At 41.7% G+C, this 24,909-nt stretch overlaps 1 protein-coding gene across 1 annotated transcript in view; it reads left to right on the plus strand.

The window, feature by feature from the left end:
* Positions 1-24,909, plus strand: part of LOC115027746 (leucine-rich repeat and fibronectin type-III domain-containing protein 2) — a 137,479-nt gene that overhangs the window by 42,554 nt on the left and 70,016 nt on the right. The window contains 1 exon segment of the mRNA XM_029461228.1: positions 10,678-10,806. The gene's annotated coding sequence lies outside the window, so the exon portion shown is untranslated.

Below are 24,909 nucleotides of genomic sequence, written 5' to 3' on the forward strand. Positions count from 1 at the left end.
AGGCTGTGAAGTGTGATACCCCTGTAGTTGGCACACACTCTCTGGTCCCCCTTTTTAAATAGGGGAACCACCACCCCGGTCTGCCAACACCTAGGCACTGTCCCAGACTTCCACGCAATGTTGACGAGGCATGTCAACCAAGACAGCCCCTCAACACCCAAAGCCTTCAGCATTTCTGGACGGATCTCATCAACCTCTGCGGCTTTGCCACTGTGGAGTTGTTTGACTACCTCAGTGACTTCCATCAGGGAAATTGACGATGATCCCCCATCAACTTCCAGCTCTGCCTCTACCATAGAGGGCGTGTTAGTCGGATTCAGAGCTCCTTCCAGCGGCCGATAACCTTCTCAGTCAAAGTCAGCAGGGTCCCACCCTTGCTGTACACAGCTTGGATGGTTCCTCGCTTCCCCCTCCTGAGGTGCCGGATGGTTTTCCAGAAGCACCTTGGTGCCGACCGAAAGTCCTTCTCCATAGCTTCTCCGAACTTCTCCCACACCCGCTGCTTTGCCTCTGACACGGCAGAGGCTGCCGCCCTTCTAGTCCTTCGGTACCCTGCAACTGTTTCTGGAGTCCTCCCGGATAACATGACCCGGAAGGACTCCTTCTTCAGTCAGACGGTTTCCCTGACCACCGGGGTCCACCACAGTGTTCGAGGGTTACCGCCCCTTGAGGCACCTAAGACCTTGAGACCACAGCTCATCACCGCAGCTTCAGCAATAGAGGTTTTGAACATCGCCCACTCAGGTTCAATGCCCCCAACCTCCACAGGGATGTCTGAAAAGCTCCGCCGGAGGTGTGAGTTGAAGATCCCCAGGACAGGGGCTTCCTCCAGACGTTCCCAGTTCACCCGCACTCTGTCCAGAGTCTTGCCCCACCCCTTGATCCAACTCACCACCAGATAGTGATCAGTCGACAGCTCCGCCCCTCTCTTCACCCGAGTGTCCAAAACATGCGGCCTCAGATCAGATGATACGATTACAAAATCAATCATTGACCTTTGGCCTAGGGTGCTCTGGTACCACGTTCACTTATGAGCATCCTTATGTTCGAACATGGTGTTTGTTATGGCCATTCCATGACTAGCACAGAAGTCCAACAACAAACTGACCGTTCGGGTTTAGTTCAGGGAGGCCCTTCCTCTTCAATCACGCCTCTCCAGGTGTCTCCATCGTTTCCCACGTGTGTATTGAAGTCTCCCAGCAAGACTACGGAGTCCCCTATTGGAGCCCCCTGCAGGGCTCCATTCAGGGTCTCCAAGAAGGCCGAATACTCCGAACTGCAGTTTGGGGCATAGGCACAAACAACAGTCAGTGTTTTTCCCCCCGTAACCCGAAGGCGTAGGGAGACGACCCTCTCATCCACCGGGGTAAACTCCAACGTAGCGGGGCTCAGCCGGGGGCTAGTGAGTATCCCCACCCCGGCCTGACACCTCACACCTTGGGCAACTCCGTAGAAGAATAGAGTCCAACCCCTATCCAAGAGTACAGTTCCAGAGCCAAGACTGTGCGTAGAGGTAAGCCCCACCAGATCCAACTGGTAGCTATTCACCTCCCGCACTAGTTCCGGCTCCTTCCCCCACAGAGAGGTGACGTTCCACGTCCCCAGAGCCAGCCTCTGCTGCCCGGGTCTGGTCCGTCGAGGTCCCTGACCATCACTGCCACCCGTGTGACAGCACACCCGACCCTAGCGTTTTTTCCCATGAGTGGTGGGCCCACAGGATGGATGGATGGGAGGCACTCTCCTTTCCTTTCCTTTTTTTTCATGAAGTCGTTTTTGAACCATTCTTAGTCTGGCCCCTCGCCTGAGACCAATTTTCCTTGGGAGACCCTACCAGGAGCACTAGGCTCCAGACAACACAGCTCTCAGATTCATAGGGACACACAAACCTCTCCACCACGATAAGGTGATGGTTCCCAGAGAGGCCATGCACTTTTAAATATGTATAAAAAGAAAAATACTGTATTTAAGAAAAAATTTGAATTAAGACTTTTTTGAGAGCGACCCATTCACAAATTGATAATCTTGTATCCAGTCGTAGGGTTGTAATGTCTCTGATGTTATATGTTGCTGTGGCTCACTGTAGAAGCCTTGTTTGCTTCACTTCATTCACAGATGTATTATTCTAACACAGCGTGTGACTCAGACAGTTACTTTGCACCTAAGGGCTGAAGGAGACAATATGGTGTATACAAATGTCTTTAAAGACCCCAATATAACAAGGAACTAGTGTTTATTTCAACTAATAACTTGTTTTTATATTACAATCAGTGTAATATATTGTTTGCTGGAGTATAATTTCTAAATGTGGATAGCTGCTATGGCCCTTTAGCACATAAGGAAATGTTTCCCCGGTGCTTCCCAGCTACTCAAAATGAGCCACTGCCACATTATTGTAACTGTGCATACAATTCCTATTCTCTATTATTGTCAGGCAAGAAAAAGTGCAGGCAGATGTGATTATATGTAGACTAACAGCACAGACTAGATATATTATTATTATTATATTCATAGATAAGCAAAGGAAACACTATGTTATCCATTTGTCCCTGAAAAAAACATGCAATCCTAACATTTAGAGTACAGTAAGAAACCCCCTCCGCCCACACCTTTGTCCAAATTGGGGGAGCCGTTTGCTTCAAATTCTGCAAAAGAAAATCTGATTGTCCAGCTGTTCTGAGCTCTCTTTTTTTTATTAATTACACAACTATTTCTGATTGTGACACTATGAATGTCTTCTAGGAGAGACAGTCGGAAAGTGTCCGCCATTATCTCCAAATTTAAATGACACGATGTCTTCCTTTTTTCTCAATGACGCATGACGCAGGCCTTCCAGTGTGACTGTTGGGAACAGCTTTTCACACTTTTGCCTTCCAGTGTGAGATTGGACAACACCGCATTCAAATTAGCTATTTTCAAGCTTAACCCGAGCCTAAGGCTCCTCGATTATTACCCAAACTGTTTGTTTTAGATATCAAAGTTTAAAGGGCCTACGAAATGATATCTCGTCAGTGTTATTGGGCTTGGTATATTATAGAGATTGCATATCTATTGTGAAATGTGCCATATATATATTTTTAATATTGATGTATTCGTAATAAATCACAAACAGCATAAAAATGACTTCCGCTAACAACAATCGATCACTGCGCCGAGAGCATCCACTTCGGCAATGTTCAGGCGATGACGTCACAAGTATTATACAGCCGCCGCAAGTAGAAAACAGCCACCGCCAGTGTTCGTCTGCATTGAAGCGTCCAGCAAAGACGGCTGTCAATTATTAAGAGAAAGAACGGACAACAATCGATCGTCAAGGATAATTGTGAAGCGATGTGTTGTATGGGGAAGTGGGGCCATCTCCAAATCTAGCTTTCTGTGGCCAAAAGATGATAAAAGGTCGCGTTTATGGACAAGACAAGTGCGTCGATGAAACCGACGATTTGTGGGCAGCACTTTGAGAGATCGTGTTTCGAACAAACTATGCTCGCCAAGGAAATGAGATTCAAAAAGAATTTAAAACTGAACACAGATGCTGTGCCTACAATACTGCCGAGACCCCAGCCAGCACAAGCCAGCACGCCGATTCAAATACGTCCGCCGGTGCAGAGTCCTCCACCAAAGACACGATGAAATGCATTCGCCAAAAGGGAGACAGCAAGGGTAAGCCGTGCTACTTGTTTACTTTATTTATTGTTTCAAGCATAAAGCCAGAATCGGTCTTGGCCTACTGTATGTAACGAGTTTACCCCAGGCCCTAGCCAATATCTGTGTGTTATTGTTTGTAGTATTAATAACTTTAGCTAATTACACTTCATTAGCTTAATTAAGTATAGATTCAATGTTTATAACAGGCTGCCCCATTTTATTCTGTAGTATGAGCGTGAGTCTATTTAACTTTTAACTATCACCCCATTATTACATAGGTATTGAAACATTGGTGAATGAAGCCACTGACAGAACTGAGGATACCTGTATGATCAGCGACCATCTATTGGACATCCACACTGGGGAGGAAGCTGTGTGTACACCAGTAAGTACTGTACGTCATCTGTACATTACAGTTGTAGTGCCAGTAGACCTGCGCATGACGTGTTAAAAATACAATCACCACATGCATGTACATAATTCATATATTTGTTTAATTTTATATCATTGCTCTCTCAATCAATTCAACCACATCTTATTATGAATGTTATTAGATATTTTCCTTACGCAGACATGTATAAACATGCAATACAATTTCAAGCTGGTTTGAAAGATGTATTAGTAAAGTTGTGTTTTGTACATTTCAGACATGTCAGAAAGAAATTGTTGTGCAGACGGATCCCCCTCCACGGACACACCACAAGTCCATGGAGGCACGATCAGGTGTCAGGTCAGCTGGACTGCAAGTTCCAATCCAAGTTGGTTGTTCCAAAGGTCAGCATCATAATATATGTATATATATATATATATATATATATATATATATATATATATATATATATACACACACACACACACACACACATACATACATACATACATATTATATATAATGCCTGATTATAAAACATATTTTTTGCAGAGTAGTGTTACTGAACTCTTGACCGAGACTCAATGCTTTGTGCCAAGACAATGTTGATGAGGAACCTTTCGAAGTCCCAGCTCCACTCAGCAGTCGGTGGAAGAACCAAACAAGAGGGATGCTGTTGTGCTGTATAGAAGCAGATTCAATCACTGAACTGACATTGTGTTTTGTTATTGACTCTAATAAAGTGGCATTCTGTGGTTCTTACCAAGTATTCCCCAGCAGAATCTCACCGGCGGTATGCCACATAGCGATACATTCTGTAACATACAAGATAATACATGTCAATGGTAATCACTTCAACCTTATTTGCTTATTTATCTATGTATTCTATGACTTGGCCAGAGTGACCATTCGACTTGCCAAAAATACATCAAAGTTTCTGAGCTCTACACATTTGTACACACAAGTAACTTACTGTGGCTGATCATCTGCTTGTTGTCTGTCCCTCTTCGAATACCTGTGGTAGGCTGTCTGCAACACCCAAACATCCAGACAATTTGATTTGAATCCTGGGTGATCTGTTATGCAGGTTATGTTTGCACCATGTCCCTCATATTCATTGAATTCCTCCATGACATCCTTTTCTTGGCAGGAGCTCTTCAATTGCTTCCATAATTGTACAGTTTTCACATGTACACCTAAATGTACAAAAGAAGAGTGGTAAGGACATGTACTCAATATGCAATATCCAGAAAAAAGGCCAATATTAAAGTCATCTTAATTTCATACTATGTATATGCCTGTGTTTGACAACAGTCTCGTAAGCACTATAGGTGAGACGGTCAGTATACAGACTATACTTTATAAAACAGCGCTGTCCTCCAGTCTGTTTATTAGCTTATAGCTAATGCTTTATATACAGCCTCGTAATATATGACGTTTGACATCAGACACAACGATAGAACCTCAACCGCAGAAACTTCTAGAAAGAATCAAGTTATCAAGCTTTACAGACGTCGATGTGTCCAAGTAGAGAAATAATTGAATATTTAGGAATCGAGCAATTTGCGGACAACTAGTCGGGTTCATAACAATTCAAGGAAACCAAGCTATCGACTCGCTAGCAAGCTATCGATAGCTTGCGATCTATATACAATCGAGGATAATGTTACGTTTTATTATGATGTATTTACTATATATTGAGAAGTTCTATGAACTATAGTCAAATGTATATACCTGTCTGTGTTCTGTTGCCGCACAGGATCTCCGCCAAATCCAGGATCACCGTCACCATCATCCGCATGTTCGCTCCCGTCTGTGTCTCCATCTTGAATACTGTGTCTCGAGCTGCTCTGTTTCCACCGCGTTAAACTTGCCCGCATGATCTAAATCTACGACACCGGCATCCTCTTCAATAAACTCCTCTTCTTCAAGGTGCAACGAGTCTATTGACGACTCACTGTCACTCGATTCTGTCGAAATATCCGAGCCAGAGTCCGACATCGCCACATCTGCTGCTTCTGCCGCTTCTGCCTTGCTGTCTGTGTATTCTACTTGTGGACTATTTTATACTTGTGACGTCAGAACATGGCGTCGGGTGTTTCCGGTAGTGGCAATGTAAACATCGGTGGTCGACATACTAAATCATGATTTATTAAATACTACGATCATTGTGTCATAAATAACACATCATTTTACACCACAAATAGCATTTACTATCATCAGTAGAAATTCATGCTTATCATTTCGTAGGCCCTTTAAACACCGACTTCCTCGTTCAACTTTGACCTGTGCCGTAGTTGTGGACTCGTGGTTTTCCTGTAAAATAAGGGACTATTAGTGACAATACAGGTGAAAGAAATGGTAGTTTATCTGCTTTAACTGTTGGCTTGTTTACAACATGTAATCTCTCAGCCAATCAAATTCTCTGTCAATATGGAACAGCACAGGCTGGATCTTCATATATTGGCAAGAATGACACTGATTTATCTATTGTCCCTAAAGGAAATGCCTAATGCATATGATAGTTCAGCATGCATACTGAGCAATGAGGTCAGTATACATTAAACGATTGCCTAACAGAAACACGTTGAACGACCTAGTTTATTTCTAGCATACTGAACCATATACAACTGCATTATTATTAAGTCTAAGGCTTAGCGAGTGGCTCTAAATAATATTTCATGCAGATTTTGTTATCTGTGTCCTAAATTGTTGTGAAGTGAAAGAGAAATTGAATGTATTTGACAGCAAAGTTTTCTACTAAAAGTTTACTAGTATCTCAAAGTGTATGGGGAGGCAGGAATTATGGCCTCACCTTGAGAGTCGGTGCACCCTGCAGATTTCTCAGCCAACCTTTTTGCTAATGGAGTTGCAGAACTATCCCCTGCGAAGAGGGGATAGAGGCTCAAATGAGGCAGTGGAATGACAGGCAATAGACTGGAAGGGGGGTGGACTCTGATGTGATGGGAAGCTGATGTGTTTATTCGCCACTGCGGGTTCCCAGCAGAAATCGTTGTGGGCGAATGCATTTGAAGTCCCCAATGCATAAAAAATAGACACAGCCTGTGTCCTACCATAAAAATCTTTAGAAATCATTCACGCCCTCAGATGTGACTGAGGTGACTGTTGGTCTTGCTTGGTTTCAGATGTTCATAAAGGGATTCAGAGGAAGTTTTGGAGTTGAAATCCTGATCAGTCATGTTCATGGGTAAAAATCCTCTTTTTTTGTGGTTGAGATCAGACTTTTTTTGTCATTGAGACAACTTTTGTTTACAATTGAATCGTTATTGTGAAGTAAATTGCCTGGGTTTGACAAGTGAGTTGATTGTGACAGTGCAAGTGCAATTGCGCAATGTAATAACATAAGGCAGGTGCAAAGTAAAGTATAAAAAAGGTCTGTTCTTTAACAGGTATCAACACACAAGCTGATTGTCACTTTCTCAGGAACCTGTACTACAAAACCAAATCTCATACACCTGGCTTTTCAACGCCACCAACGCTGAAGTGTACCACAAAACTAAACACTATTGCCATTCCTGACACAATCAAGGAGGGATGCTCAGTGACGCTCTTTGCTGACACCACTCACACTGTTATTCTGTTAGAGAAAAGACACCACTGAGGCAGCTCCATAAAAAGCTACAAGACAGAGATAATGTATAGCATATTCGAAAGCTCGCCAAGATGATTCATTACATTACAACTAGTCGCTGACTCACATGTTAATCAATAGTGAATTGAAACATATAATATTCCTTGTTAACCTTTCAGATTGTGCTAGCTGACAAAGCCGGAGGGGCATAGTAACGCATACCCCACAGTAGACCTATATTTGTTTAATTGGCATTGGCTAGAGGGAGTTAAGCACACCGGATTTGAAAGAGAAGAGGCAGGCCGCCCAGATACCTCAACTGTAGCGAATGCAATAAGGCTGACTCCTTACTGCAACGGTGCAGGTTCAAGTCTGACATGCAACTCTCTCTCTCTCTCTCTCTCTCTCTCTCTCTCTCTCTCTCTCTCTTGTCTGTAAAAATGCCATAAGTATTAGTAGGTTGAAAAGTCAAGCTAGTAATAATAACTTTATGGTTGAAAAATTAGGCTAATGTTAAGTTAAAGGTTGAAATGTCTAATATAGACGTTTTAGACGCTACGGTTAGGTTTGAGGTTGAAAAGACAAGCTAATCGCAAAAAGTTTTAGGTAAAAAAATGATCAAGCTGTTAATTGGTAACTTTAAAAGTCAAGCTTATAACAGGATGTTGTTATTGGAATAATCAGTAAAGTTAAGACATTTTAGTTAAAAATGTCAGTGTGATTCGAGGCGAATGACCTGTATGACTTCTTAATGTCTTTTAATGTTATTAGTGTTATTAGTGTTACTCACTGAAAGATTTATCAAATACATGTGAAATGTATACGCCACTTCTAACACATAGATTGTGTATATTTGGTCTAAGTTTAATACATGGGAGCAGCTTATGTACTGTATTTTTTCTATTATTTTGGAGGGGTATTTTGTACATGGAACATGGAAGACAAAATAAAGAGAATGATGTATGAACTAAACACAAGAAGATATATAGTTTCAAATGTCTCAGCATTAACACTAACACTCTGGCGGAGTTATTCTCAGCCAAAGCTTTAAAGCTGTCATGTTATGAGAAGAATATGTTGTTCATCTGGCTCACTGTATGTCTGTTACGTTGGACGATGACACATTATAGCGACTATAGAGGAGCACTTGAAGAAATGACTTCAAAGAAGCAAGTGAGATAGCAGCTGCCCAATCAGATCTCACTTTAGCAGGATAATGGCATTCAGGTCCCTGGAGGCAGAAACGAGGATGTGTCATAAATTATAAATTTTCCATGACGACAGATATGGATGGCAGTGTCATGCAATAATTGGGACAGCACTTTGCTCCAAGTGAAGCTGGCCGGTGGCTGAGTGATGTACGCTGCAGGCACCTGCCCCGGAAACACGTTGAAGCGATGTGCAAAGTCAGTGTGACACAAAGAGGCGCCTCCAATTATCATGTTGACCCAGGGCTATATGATGTGGCAACCTCATTTCACAAACTGTAGGGCAGCATGGTGCGGAGCAACAGCGGGTCCATGGTTTGATGAACCTCCTGAGATGATTGAAGGTGCACTTAAAAAAAGTCTAATGTCAAAATGCACCTGTTATATTAAATTATAATGTGTAAATTATAGTGTTGTACCAGTTTTAGATTTAACCCTTTTCAGATTTTGGTTTGGTCTTTGGCACACAACATGAATTAAAATGAGAGGAAATAAAATGCTACTGCCTGCTAAGATGAAATCAAGGCACACACATGATGTATTTCACTGGCAGGATCAAAGGTTTCTGACTGAAAAAGCCTTTTGTACTTTAACTCAAAATGTAACTGTCTGTACTGAATACACTGTACTGTTGCTTAGCTTTTAGTATCATTCTGTCTTCATTATTTATTTTTCAAATACACATTTTATAAGGGACAGTTCACCCAAATACAAAATAATTGAACGCCTTGTGGTGTTTAGCCACGCGTATACTTGTTGGTATATTGCCAAGGCAAAATGTGTAAACAGAAACAATGTCTCAGTTGTCCCAGTCATAATAGTTCCAGATCAAAACTGTTACTCTTGAAATGATTTTTAGAAGCACCTCATTGGCAATCTGCAATGGTTGCAAAAAATAAGTCAGATTGTACAGAAGTCTATGAGAAAATGACCCTACTTCTCACTTGATTTATTACTTCACTAAATGTTTTCCTGACAAGTTTATGATTTTAATCGCTAGTTTCAATCTTCTTCAGTACAGCGTGATGTTAATTTTGTAAAGTGTTCTCCCATTTAAAGTAACATAGACGATAAAGGATTATTTCGGATCAGGCGACATTGTGATTGACAGGTCACTACCGGTGTTGTCCGGTTTGGGTGTTGTCCGTGTTTTCGTTTTAGAGCTTTAACCCTTTCACAGTGTGTTTTCAGTTCATGAAAATTAATTGTATACCTTTTTGTCCATAAAAAATGTCTTTTCTACTCATTTACCTTCTCAAGTGTGCATTAAGTAAGGAGTTGGAGGGCATTTACTTAGCTTAGCATAAAGACTGGAAAAGGGGGGAAACAGCTAGCCTGGTTTAGTCCAAAGAATAATACACTTAACAGCACTTCTGAAGCTCATTAATAAACTCATTGTTTCTCGTTTGTTAAATGTGTACACAAATAGAAATGTAACAGCATTTAACGGCCATTAAATCCCAAGCTTGCTGTTTAACAGTTCTGTGTGTGTTAAACCAGCTATTGCATTAAATGCAAGAGCTTCCATCCTCCCTGATTTAGTAACCCAATTTATAAAAGCTCTTCCGATCTCAAATTAAAATCCCTCCTGCATTGCTTTATGCCTTCAGAGTTTTCTTTCTCGGAAAAAACACAGCAAATACAGAAATTTGCAGTCGCAATAATACATGTGTAGAAAGCAGCACTTTGTTGACTATCTTTGTGATGCAGCTGAACAATTCTTTCAAAAATAATGCTAGCCTGAGACTCCAGACCCAGTCTTATGACTTCTCTAAAATATAAGGATTAGATGCCGCAAAAATGTATAAGATCTGTGCCATTTCTCATATCTCTGCTCCTTGCCTCCCCTCCTTGTTTTCCTGCAGGTGAAAGAGTGAACAGATGAGGTGGTGGACTTCTTCCTCAGCACACACAGAGACGTCACCTTGCAACGTTCATCCGTGGGAGGAAGGGAAAGACTTTGGATTGTTTGTTGCCCGCAGGAGGAATTCAAGGTCAGTGCAGAAGGCTCACACAAAACACACACGCACACACTAACACACAGTGAGATTTGAGAATAAATAAATAGAAGGAGAGAGTATCTTCCTTTTCTACTGGCTACCTTTGTATTAAGAGGAGTCAAGTGAGTTGATAAGAGTTTATGCATGAGCTGCATTGCTTTCATGAACAAATAATTGGAAAATAAATGAAGAATCTGTTCAATGTCTAACACGGAATAATAGATTTTTGTTTAACAAAAGCATGGTTCAGATGAAAGAAAAGATTCAATTGACAATTCCCAAATGTCCTTTTGCTCCTTCTCTTCCCTAATATTTTCTTTCATTTCTGGCATTGCATATTCCTTTTTTGAAATTTCAGATCACTAACCAATGCCTCCAAACAAATGTTGGGCTGTCCAAGGTTTTTTTTCCTTGTGAAGTACACACTGGGATGAATTTGGATTTTAATTGCTTCCCCACAGATTGCTGCCTCACTGAGAAACTGGGTTAATTGCACAAGAAGAGAGAGCCACTTGTGACCTTCATTGAACGATGCCAACTACAGTTACTGCAGCATGCCTACTGCAGTGTAGCATTTACAGGTTATTTAGCCACAGGGATGAAAAAAAAAAGTGATAGCCCGGGTGTCTGCCTGTTTTATATCAACGTTGACATCTGTTTCGAAAAAGCTTTTAAAGTGTCAGTCCTGCAAAGTTGTCCTGACAGGATCATGTTTCCTGTGTAATTCCTCAGCCTACACATGTCAGCATCAAAGATGTTCAGTGTTTATCCCACATGTTGATTAGACTTATCAAGGAGTAAATGGAAAGTAAACTTAAATATCAAAGATGATAAGTCCGCCAATACTTCTTTGCTTACTCCAGTCTCTACTTAGAGAGAGTTGGTCAGCCTTCCAGTCTCATACATATTCAGGCAGTGAAGGGAGGATTCAACACTGACAGCTTTGGCAGGAATCAATCAGACCTGACCTCAACTCTCTCCAGCCCTCCTTCCTTCCTTCCTTCCTTCCGTCATTCTTTTTTTTTTCTTCCATCCATCCATTGTACTCCCTTACGTCCACCTGACTTTTGTTCCTTCCTCCCTTCTTTTTCTTCATCTCTTCCTCATGTCTTTTGTCCCTCACGTCCTTCCTTCCTTCCTCCTCTCCCGCCCTTCCTCCTCTCCCTTCTTTCCTCTTTACCCTTTCTTCCTTCCTTCTGTCCTTCTTTCCTTTTTTCTTCCACCTGTCTTTTTTCCTTCCTTCCTTCCTTCCATCCATCCTTTGTATTCCCTTACTTCCACCTGACTTTCGTTCGTTCCTCCCTTCTTTTTCTTCCTCTTCTTTCTCCCTTACGTCCTCCCTTCCTTCCTCCTCTCCCTTCTTTCCTCTTCACCCTTTCTTCCTACCTCCCTTCCTTCCATCTGTCTTTTGTCTCTTCCTCTCTTCCACATGTTTTGCTCCTTTCTTCCTTCGGTCCTTAATATTTTTTGTTCTTTCTTCCCCTCACCCCCCGTTCCCCCCCTCTCATTTTTCCTTCCTTCCTTCCTTCTCCTCTTCCCTCCCTTCCATGTTCATTCCATCATCCCTTCTGTCTTCTATTCCTCCCTTATTTCAAACATCACTGTCTGCTGTCCCCATGATTTTCCTGCTGAATATGAACAGCTCACACAGAGCCAATGATAGCTGGAGATGAGGTTAGGGCTGTGACATCCCCTGAGGACTGATGCCTGGCACCGAGCGCTTTGTAGAATATTCCATCAAAATTACGTCACTAGCTGCGGATAATATTACCTGTTTTATAGGTTGAGAATATCAGGACACTGTGAAGGACAAGCAGGGTCAGGTGAAAACACAGACAGGCTGGGAGGGAGGGAGGTGTTCAGATATATGAGAGAAAGTTGATATTGGATTTGATTTGGTCTTATCATGCTTGCTGATCGTTCAGAATAGTCCAAATCATTTTCAGATATCTTTGTTTTTCATTCACTGAATCTACTCACAAACTGAAGTCCACCAGAATGTTTTGATCAGGATGAAAAAATAGAAATTACACCTGGCAGGAATTCGACATCTGTGGACTTTAGTGAGTTAAGCTGTCCGGTGGTTTTGCCTTCAGAAATTAATATTAAGTGTGGCTTCTAGTTTATTGAAGGTATTGGCAGAGTTGACACAGAGCAGCACTTTTGGTAAAACTTGTGCTATTGAACTAAATAATACAAATATTGATGGTGGTGTGTACACATATACGCTGCTAATACGAACCTTCAGAGCTAGACATTCACATGAAATGTTTCAGTTTGACTTTGAGATCCATTTAAACAAATCACATTTACCTACATACTGTATACAGGCAGTACAGGGGATTTCAAATAAGGAAGCCTCTACACACTCACACTGCCTCATTTACAGTATGTTTTTGTGTATGTATTTTAAGTGGCCTATTTAGCAAATCCAATGAAATCCTGCATTAGAAATAATTAAATAATGCATGTTGAATTCATTACATATTATAATGGGAAAGCATGTTCTATAATACAGCAGAACTGCTTGAAAAACTACACTTTTAATGACTTTCAGTCAATAATCCATTATATGCATAGTATCTATTAAGGATGTAAATAGGAAGTATGGACAGGAAGGGTCAATAGCACATCGTAAATGTACGTCCACTAAAAGTGCTTCTGTTTGCCATGGATCGGCTCAAAATGTTATTTTAAGTATCTGACAACATTATTGAAAGTGAAATACAACGTTTGTCTTCACATTTCACTTGATCCGCTCTGTTTGTTGTTGTGTCCATCCAAGTCTTGTTTAAGGAGTCTCATTCGTATCTCGCAAAGTCACATATTGCTAATATGCACATATAAGTTAATGGTGGAAATGCGAGTGCCAGCCGTTCTCTTTATACCTCTATGGTGCTAGCCCGAATGAGATTATTGTCTTGGAGTACATAGAGTTTTGTTTTATCTAAAATGTTTTAGAATATATTAAGCAATTTTAGTGGACGCACATTAACGCTGCGCGATTGCCCCGATAGTATACCATAGCAGCCTTTTACTCAATACTGGACAATTTCAAAAATAGTTGTCCCTGTTAGTCAATTATAAACAAAAACATGTGAAAATTGGGTTCAGCTTAAAAAATACCAGTTACTCTTTAAGTGCCTCCTGGGTCTGTATGTGTATTTGTTCTGTCTATCCAGAAACAGGATCCTTGCCTGGAGGAGAACAATATTCAGTCTATCACATTAAACACAGACTAATTGATTTGCCAAATGAAGATCTTCCTTTAGTGCACCCCCACACACACTGCATCCTCCATAATATGAATTTTAATAATAGGCAATGGAATATTGATGCAATCTCAATATGTCAATTCCTCAACATATTGAGTAAATTAAGTCTAACTCTTTGTGGACTGTTGTGGATTGTATTGTGTTATAATGAGCTGGGTCCATTTGGATAGAGGGTTGTTTGGTTGTTTTTTTACATTCAATTTTAATTTCAAGTTTCCACTTTTGAAGTCATGATGACACACAGATTGGCACAGAATGCATTTTGACATCTGTTCTTTTTGAATGACCCACCATTTAACAAGTTTTTAGTTAAAGTCCAATAAAATAAACTATTCATTCAGCTAATTCAGGGAGCATTAAAAAGATTTGATCGCTAATAAGAGGATTTTGGTGGGTTTTACGGTGAGCTCGATGAGCCAGATGGCGAATGATGGTTGTCTGTTTGATGGTGGTGTAGAGTTCTGATGACATTTGTTTTATTGCATTGGCGATGTAATTAGCATCACAATGCTGATATTGGACACTTCTGCTAAGCCATGGATTACGATTAATGATGTTTTTTAACATAAAATGCCAACATATTTTCAACAGTTTCTTTCTACAATATCTGTGCATGGCAACTAGAGTCATCTAGAGTCTGCTGCTAATCTTAAATTGAACCCTTCTCACTGCAAAATATATCTAACAAAACTTTTTGATCATGGTGCCGTACTTAAGCCATCAGTACTCTTAGAAGCTTGGTTGTTCACTTACTGCTGCTACTACTGTTCTCACCACCACCCCTGCTGTTTGTATAGTACGTCATACCTCCACCAAATCATCCACACGAAGAGTCTATGTTTTCCTACTTACTTAAATAATAGGCCTTTGTATTCCCTAAGGAACATAGGCTATCGACAAATGCCCTTTATCATCTCCGTTCTTGTACCTTTCAATTCAGTTGTTGCCATCACAGCTCCTCAGCCTTTATCTCTGGTTCTTCACATATTCTCCACGTGTCTACCTCTCTTTCTTGACTTTAGGATTTCATGTAAATGCCTTATTGGCGGTGAATTTCTTTTTAGTTTTCTGTGTGTGGCCTATCCAGCTCTATTTCCTTATCCTAAGTTGAAGTTCTATGGGTTCTTGCTTGGTGCTGTCCCACAGGTTGGTGTTGATGATGGTGTCTGGACAGTTGATTCCCATGAGGCGTCGGAGGCAGAGGTTGATGAATGTATGTAGTTGAGTATGTTGGTGGTAATCATTCATCTTTCAGATCTGTACAACAAGCTTGATTTGACGTTTTAATTGAAAAACTTCAGCTTGGTTTTAAGTAGTAGGTTTTTGGTTTTCCAGATGTTATTTAGGATGTTGAATGTTGTTCTTGCCTTTCCTATTCTGCCTTTGATATTTTTTTATCTGTCTATAGTAATTATGTCCCCAAGGTATGTAAAGCTTTCTACCTCCTCTAGCAGCCACCTGAAGAGTCCATGTTTTCCTCGGGGGAAAGTTATCATCATTACTCCCCACTATCTGTTACGCCAAGCTTGGCGTTTCCTCATAGGGAAAGGTATGGTTAAGGCTAGGCCAGTAATACACTTGGGAAAGATTCTGGTCACTGTAAAAAAAAAAGCAAACATTAGTTGTGACGGGACATGGACATCAATGAATGAAATCAAACGAGCCACTTGTCCATACACACCCTAACTTTGCTTCACTAAATATTGGGCATACTCTCCGGCATTGCCACTGACTTTTAGCGCTAGACGTAAATTGTGCGCTGCAGAATCGTCCAATACTAACAGAACTTCAAGAGACACTTGGCTGATATTGGTTAATGTCACCAACAGACTAGATCAGTACATGGAACATAAATCAGCTGGTGGAACATGTATAGTGTGGAATCCTGATTGGATGCACAGAATAAAACTCTATATTATCAAGAGGCAAAAGGGATGAGGCAAACAAAATGAAACTGTTGGGCACATGACCAATGAAAGTGGTGTGCCATCAGTTTTTATTTGGAAAATGCAGGGATGCATTGTTTCCTCTGTAGAAATCTTTTGAGAGTGGGTGTGCTTGGAAGCCTTCCCCAAGAGATCTGTGAGAAGAATAAGGGGAAATATGTGATATGCTTTAAGCATTACCCAAATATATTGAGTTCAAAGAACTAAAGCAAACTTGACAGTCAAACAAAATGTGCCTACATCCCACAGTCATGCAGATTATATAAAAACTGGCTGATGAAACTGTAGCAAAGAATCTTCTTTGCTGCAAAATTGTATTTGTGCCTCTTCTGACTGAGCTTTGATCAGAAAATGTCTGGATGGTGAGATCCCTGAATAGCTCAACCTCCTACTGCAGCTGTTTATGAACTTGTCCCAAAACTGTCACCCAGGATGAAGAGTGTAGGATCGCGTCAGCCCCTTCCTCAACAATCCTTTAATGGTCCAAGTACTCGTGTGTATTAGCTGTGCACCCCCTGGAGCTGCCTGCTCTATGAATCATGTTCACCTGCCTCACATGTGTGGATGAAACAGTAAGTCAGCCCTATACTCACACGTGTTGTTTCTCTTGCTTGCGTCATTACGGTCGAGACAATGAAGTGCCGGGTGATTAGACAATGCCTGGGGTTTCAGAATGTGCTGCTCCCCAGAAATACTTATATTTGAATTACAGTAGGCTGTGAGTTAATGAAGTGCTATATTGACTTTTTTCTTTGATAAATACAGATACACAGGAGAGATGGGGTAGAAAGAATCAAATGATGCAGAAGTCTCAGGTGAACTGAAGCGCATAGTGTCACTGACTGTGTATACATGAGCTAGCTAACCCAACTGGATACCTGGGAGCAACTTGTAATGAATAAACCAGTGGATTCAAATGCTTTTAATCTCATTGTTGTAGTTGGCTTATGATGTTATAATATGCCACAATATGTGATGTGTATATAAAGACATGACATTGTGGATTTATGGTGGTATTAAAATGTGTTTAGGTTGTTCAAAATAGGAATATACAGTCATGCAGGACTTTGTTCTATGATGAGAGGATATATCCTCTTTATCTGCATAAGGTAGGAGGGGGACAACATACAGCACTCAAACTGAGCTACCGGGTGAGCTGCCGGGTGAGCTGCCGGGTGAGCTGCCGGGTGAGCTACCGGGTGAGCTACCGGGTGAGCTACCGGGTGAGCTACCGGGTGAGCTACCGGGTGAGCTACCGGGTGAGCTACCGGGTGAGCTACCGGGTGAGCTACCGGGTGAGCTACCGGGTGAGCTACCGGGGCGCCTGGAAAACAGAATTCCGAAATGTAGCCAGTACCAAAAGAAAGTTGAGTAGAGTCAAGTCGAGTAGAGACGTATCATGCGAAGGAAACATGGTTTTAGTGTATAGTCACACCAGAAAGTGCCACAGCGAAGTTAAACTGTCCTTTCCAAATACAGGCGATACTAAAGTAACAAAGTCATTGTTTTTCTGACCATCCTGCCTGCTCTTCGTGGCTCGAGGGTGTCCCTGTGGTTTATCGCTAACACGGAGGCTGCCCGTCACAGTGCATTGTCTGTGCCCACCGGCTAACCTGCTGTCATTACATGGACTATAGAACTGCTGGATTGCACTGTCACTGACCCCTCTCCACCACCATGGGGATCATCAAACTTTTCATATGGACTGCTCTATGTTTCACCATCACAAGCATCTCCCCGCCGCTGAAATAATCTGTAACGGAGCTGCTCTCTCTCCGATCTCACTACATGACCCCGCCAGCTCTGCTTTCCCATCGTGACATCCTCAAACGACCCAGATATGTACATCGTGGATCACGTCGGAACTTTCATTACAAACACAGCAGCAACACAAATATTCGCTCTTTCTGGTCCACTGAGCCCCGCCCCCCTCGCACCGCCACCTGTACTGTCAATCACAGTGTGCTACTGACCCTTCAAAAGGCGGTCACCTATGCGCCACTGGACTGTTTAAAACTGGCTCTTTTCAATATAAGATCTCTCACCAGCAAAGCCTTACTGGTTCATGAGTTCATTATTGACAAAAACCTTGACTTCTTGTGCCTCACTGAGACTTGGCAACAGCCAAACGACTTCTCCCACCTTAATGAAGCTGTCCCACCTGGCTTCACCTTCTTCAGTAAACCCTGTGCTACCGGGAGAGGGGGTGGTCTTGCTGTGCTCTATCGTGAGACCATTAATGTCAATACTATCACTGTACCCCATTATTCCTCTTTTGAATGCCTAGCTGTGAAACTCACTGGCTCTGCACCCGTCATTATTGTTACCATCTACAGACCTCCTAAAACCTCTGCTGTTTTTTTCACTGAACTATCAGAACTTTTAACATCTGTCTGTGCAATGTCCCCCACTGTCATCCTTGTGGGGGACTTTAACATCCATATCGACGATCCTTCCAGTACTCTTGCCACACACAGCATGTCAACTTCCCAACGCATAACAAAGGTCACATACTGGATTTAATCTGCTGCACTGGTCTTACTCCCTCTAACCTCATTGTTGCAGAGTTCCCCATCTCTGACCATAAAGTTGTGTCCTTTAAGGTCAAAGCCCCCCTATCCACCATAAAAAAGCAACAGACCATCTCCTTCTGAAACATTAAACAAATCAACCCCACGGATCTAACCACCCTCATTAACTCCTCCCCCAGTCCTCCCCCATCCTTCTACCCTGCTGAACTGGTGAGTCACTACAATGACTGTCTCTCCTCTTCCCTGGATGCTCTGGCCCCACAGTCTCCTTTGTTCACACCGCTCCCTGGTTCACCGCAGACCTTCGACAACTAAAAACCACTGGTCGTCAACTCGAGCGGCTGTGCAAAAAGACTGGACTCTCAGTGCACATCTAACTTTACACTGAACACCTACACCTCTACAAGAACGCTCTCTCCACCGCAAAATCCTCCCACTACTCCAACCTCATTAACACTGGTAAAAATAACACTAGAACCCTCTTCTCAACAGTCAGCCACCTACTTCAGCATGCTACAACTCTCCCTCCAGATGTCTCCACCGACCACTGCAATGACTTCCTGCAATTCTTTGACACCAAAATCAACACCAGCCATCATCAGCTTGCCTCATCCTGTACTTCCCCAAGTGATCCACTCTGGATGGCTGCCACCAGCCAACCATTCACCAGCACCCTCTCCAACTTCTCACTAGCAACAGAATCGACCATCTCCAAGCTCATCCTTAAATCCAAACCCACTACCTGTCAGCTCGACCCCCTCCCCACTATCCTCATCAAAGCCTGTCTGCCTTCCATCACCCCCATGATCACAATAATAATTAACTCCTCCCACACCACTGGATCTGTACCCCCCTCCCTCAAAACAGCTGCAATTACGCCCGTTCTCAAAAGGCCTGGTACTGACCCAGCTGACCTAAACCATTACCGGCCCATCTTGAACCTCTCCTTCATCTCCAAAACCCTTGAGCGAGTTGTTGCTGCTCAACTTCAACTGCACCTCGACACAAACAGCCTCCATGAACCTTTTCAATCTGTTTTCCGCCCTAACCACAGTACTGAAACAGCCCTGGTCAAACTCACCAACGACCTCCTCCGTGCAGCGGACTTTAGACTACTCACCATCCTTATCCTCCTTGACCTCACCGCTGCCTTTGACACCATCTCCCACCAGACACTCATCCAGCGCCTGGCTGACATTGGGATCTCTGGTGTAGCACTTTCCTGGTTTTCGTCTTATCTCTACAACAGACAACAATATGTGCAACTGAGCAACCACAGGTGTTCTGCTGTTACATGGGGTGTCCCCCAGGGGTCAGTACTGGGTCCACTATTGTTCATTATCTACCTCCTTCCCCTTGGCGCAATCCTCCGCCACCACAATGTACACTTTCATTGTTGTGCCGATGACACTCAGGTCTACATTTCTACAAAACCCACCACTGTCCTCCCGCCCACATCCCTCACCACCTGCCTACAAGACGTTCGGAGCTGGATGACCAGGAACTCCTTGAAACTCAATGGCGACAAAACCAAGGCCCTTCTCATCGGCTCCAAAAGCACTTTATCCAAACACAAACTTCCACTGCCCCAAACTTCATCATCGATGGCTTCTCCGTACCGTTCTCCAGTCAAGTCAAGAGCCTTGGTGTCACTCTGGACAGCACCCTCTCCTTTGTACCCCACATAAAGAATATCACCCGCACTGCTTTTTTCCACCTGCGCAATATCTCCAGACTCCGCCCGTCCCTGTCCCAATCCAGTACAGAAGTCTTGGTCCACGCTTTTGTGACATCACGGATCGACTACTGTAATGCTGTTCTCTCTGGCCTTCCAACCAAACTGCTCAACCGACTTCAAATCATCCAAAACGCCGCTGCCCGGATCACGACCCGCACCAAATCCTCTGAACACATCACCCCCATTATCCTGAAACTTCACTGGCTCCCTGTTCAATCCTGGATCAACTACAAAAACATCCTGCTCACCTACAAAGCCCTTCACAAACTCGCCCCCACCTACCTAAGTGACCTCCTTCAGGAGTATACCCCCTCCCGCTCCCTCCACTCATCCTCAGCTGGTCTACTGACGATCCCCACATCACGCCTCATCACCATGGGTGCCAGGGCCTTCAGCTGCACTGCTCCCAAGCTCTGGAACTCCATCCCTCCACACATCCGACAGTCCGAAACTGTTACAACATTAAAGTCCCAACTCAAAACTCACCTGTTCAAACTGGCCTACTCTCTGTAGTATCAATCATCCTGTATCCTCCTCCCCTCCCCCCTTTTCTTTGTATTGCTTTCTTCCTGTGTCTCAACCATATCTCTGGTATTGTTTGTTTGCGCTCCCTTCCAATGTCATGCTGTTTTTATCTCTTGTATTTTGTACGGTGTCCTTGGGTGTCTTGAAAGGCGCCTCCAAATAAAATGTATTATTACTATTATTATTATTAAAGGCTTGTTTACATTGAGATTATTCAGGACTAGTTAATTATACTGTAGCTGGCTGTTGCTAGCCGTTCCAAGTGTATTAACCACAAAATAGCTGTCTGAGCTAGCTATTAGCTAAAGGAACAATATATGCACAAAGTGTCACCGTTTTATTGAAGAGGCATATGTTTCCATCCACTGTCATAACTGCCTTTAAAGCCATCATTTTGTGGAGCAGTTTATACTCTGGCAAGAAGTGTTTTGAATAAAATTAAATGTACTCTCATTCCCTCTAAGGTCAGGATTATCAAGAAGATTTGCTATTTGTCAACGGCTGGAATTTCCATTTCACCAAAGTTAAACGAGAAATGAAAGATTCACTAGCATTAATCCACTGATCCCTGAGATTCCATTGAAATGCGCTAATTTCACCAAATTAAATGCTGGTGTGAAAGGGCTGTTATGTTGCACTCATGCCGAGGCAGAATAGGATAATCACATTCTATCCTTATGTGGAAGCGTTCACACATTATTCCTAGCTGGTTAGCCTCTTTGTAGTCACACCAGAAATCGAAATGAAGCCTTAATTAGCTATTTATGTTTTGGTTTGTTAACAAGGGAAACCAAATACAATGTAAGTGTAGCTACCTTTTAATTAGCTGCATCAATTGCATTAGTGTTCATTTTATTTAGATGTAACTGCCAGTGATGGCTTTGCAGCCAGTTGGTCAGAAGTCTGTGGACACTGCTGTAATTATTTTCACTAAATGAGAAATATTGTATCCGTCATGAATTCCTGATATGGCTCGGATATCATATGGCTCATATATCATGTGGCTGGGGAATACAACTGGGAGGCTGAGATACTTGTTTTTTGTTTCCAAATATGATGTGAATGCATTATTTGTCCACAGTAAATGACTGAAAAACAGCATTTAGACCCTAACATTTATCCCAAAAGCGATCCTGGGACACAGAGAAGTATGATATAATAGGGTCAGGGTTACCAGGTAGTCCATCAAGTCAGAATCTTGATCATATTAGAATTATCTTTGTGTTAATGTGCAATATTTCCAACAGGCATGATAACAATCTATATAATCTAATATCCAGCACACTCAATATGTAATTTATTTTCATGCAAATGCTGTGGGAGAAGAGCAGCAAAGTGTTTAAAAGAACAAAAGAACAGGCATAATTACACATGAAACTTATGAACAATTACATCACACATTCAGAAAATGTTTAGTGCTGATGCATATTAAATGTATAAAGAGCAGCCGAGTCATTCCACAGAGATGTACAGAAAATGTCCTTGTGGTTCGTTAATTAGGCTCAGTGTCGTGGTTAATGCACTCATGTAAAAGCTTTGTGTTGTCATGGAGAAGAGGTATTGAATTTTATTTCAACGCAGGAACAGCCTTTGCAGTTATTTTACTTATTAATGATCTCAGCAGTTTTTATACCATTTCTTGCTCTAAAGCAATAAACTAATGCATAAACTCATGTATAATGGTCTGAAACTTAACACGTCAGTTTTATTAGCTGTCGTTAACTGGAAACTTAGAACAGGTAACTGTATCTCTGACAAGCAAGATGGATATCACTGACTCATAAATGCATTTCCCACAGCTCAAGATCACTCCTGAGCCATCATCCTATCGAAGGCTCTAACAGAATGTTAAATTTTTTCTCGGAAATCTCAGTGTCAGACATTCAATGCAAAGGTTTTCTCAGCATACAACCATTATTAAAAAGACGGCAGCAGCCAGAATGCCCTCGCTTGAAGAATAAGGTAAATACAATGTAAACATGTAGAGAAGAAATCCAATATGGCGGCCCTTGTAGAGTTGGTGCTCACTTCTCTAGGCTTGCCACACCAGAATGCATTGCGATTCCACCGGAAGCCCGAAACTCCGATTCCGTCTATCTGAAATCTGTATGTCTTGTTGAATCCCATGTTTTTTGACCGAGGCAGCCCCCAAAAAACTGACTGCGTTGTCTTATTTGACAGTTTGTGGCTTGGAAGGCTCTCCAGATACACAAATGTCTGTGCACTGAAAAAGTGAGTTATTCATTACAGGTCCCCTTTAAGTGTGTTTTCACACCTGCGATTTTAAGCCTTGTTAAATACGGTTATGTTTTTATTGTTTACGACTGCCAGTAGTAACTATGACGGGAGCAAAGAAGGAAATCAGTATTTTCCCCCTAGGAGACGGGTGTTGGTGTGCCGTTGTGACACCAAAAGTAACTGTTGAGTTATTTTAACGTAACCACGTCTGTAAGTTAAGTAATGTCACACAGACGTACCCAAACCATGATCTTATCCTAACCAAGTTAGTTGCGTAAATCGCCCGTTATACCGCGTTATCCACGTGTTTACACTGCAACCGTTATGCTCCTATGGGTCATATAAGAGAGTAGCAACCTTGTAGTCAGATTTGTTGGAGAACTTGTTGGTTAAATATTATGTACTGTCAACTTTAATCTAGAACTGGCCCAGCTGTACTGAGAGATCTATGTGACTTAAGGAGTACATATTCAAAATAAAGCAGCATTAACGTTCGCAATGTTGACATTGAGACTTGAGAGGAAGGAAGGCAATATCATGTGGTTGCTTTGGTCTGTTAATTGTCTTACATCTGTCTGTCCAAAAGTATGGTCCAAAGCAAGGGTGTCAAATTAATTTTTGTTCAGTGGCCACATGCAGCCCACACTTGATCTCAAGTGGGCCGGACCAGTAAAATCAAAGCATAATAACCTATAAATAACGACAACTCCAAATGTTTCCCTTTGTTTTAGTGCAAAACAGTACAAGCACATTCTGAAAATGTTCACATTTAATGAACTATCTTTTTACATAATTGAAATTGAAATTCCTTAAGAAAAATAAGTGCAATTTCAACAATATTATGCCTCAGTTTATCATTTATACATGTGCAATACAACTTACACATCACAGTGTATCTCAGAATCAGAATCAGAAATCCTTTATTAGTCCCACAACGGGGAAGTGTACTTTGTTACAGCAAAAGAACAAGAAAGTAAAGTGGCGAGTATACAATAATAAAATAGAGTAGTTTAAGTACACAGGCACAACACATTCAGTCAAGTAGTTAGGTATCTGGAAGTGAACAATATATTATTTTACTTCATGATCAAAACAACTTGTCAAGATCTAGAAATAATTTAAAATGTACATTAATTTCCACATCTGTGTAGTAATCCTGCCACCACACCATACAGACTAAAGTGGTAACTATTAAGGAAGAAGTTTAAGTTATCCCCCTGCCTTGTAAATTAATCAAATATATAATAATAATAATAATAATAAAAAATACATAACAGTTGTGGCAGTGCATGAACTATAGGATGCCACCATATTTCCACAGTGAGTAAAGTACTTTTATTGAGAAATTGCAGTTAATGTCTTTTTTGCACAAAATGATTCACGTGCACCAGACGACATCCTTATGCCTGCAAATTGATTTACATTGATCTACATGTAGAAGTAATACACAGAGAGAAAGGAAGCAATGCGCGGAAGAAGAATACCGCTGGCTATAGAAAATATGGATGTTAACAATGCAGGATTCAAAATGTTCATACAATTGGCTTTGCAAATCTTTAATCAGGAAGGAAATGCATTGAACACGTTTGTTAGACCTCATGGATACAAAGATACATTTAGGTGTGTCATACTGAATATAAACCAGCTCCACAGGGTTCCCTTAAATGTATATCTAAATAATTAAATGTAATGCAATCTGCATGAACACAAATGTGTTTTTTGATGATGTGCTTGATTAAAATCTGGATATTGTTTGAATGCAAAATCCCATATCTGTCAAACCCTTTCTGAAATTGCAGAAACTAAAGGTGCATTAATCTGCTTTTTTATACTGAACTCTATAT

This window comes from Cottoperca gobio, chromosome 22, assembly GCF_900634415.1.
Source record: "Cottoperca gobio chromosome 22, fCotGob3.1, whole genome shotgun sequence".
In the NCBI taxonomy this organism is placed as follows: domain Eukaryota; kingdom Metazoa; phylum Chordata; class Actinopteri; order Perciformes; family Bovichtidae; genus Cottoperca; species Cottoperca gobio.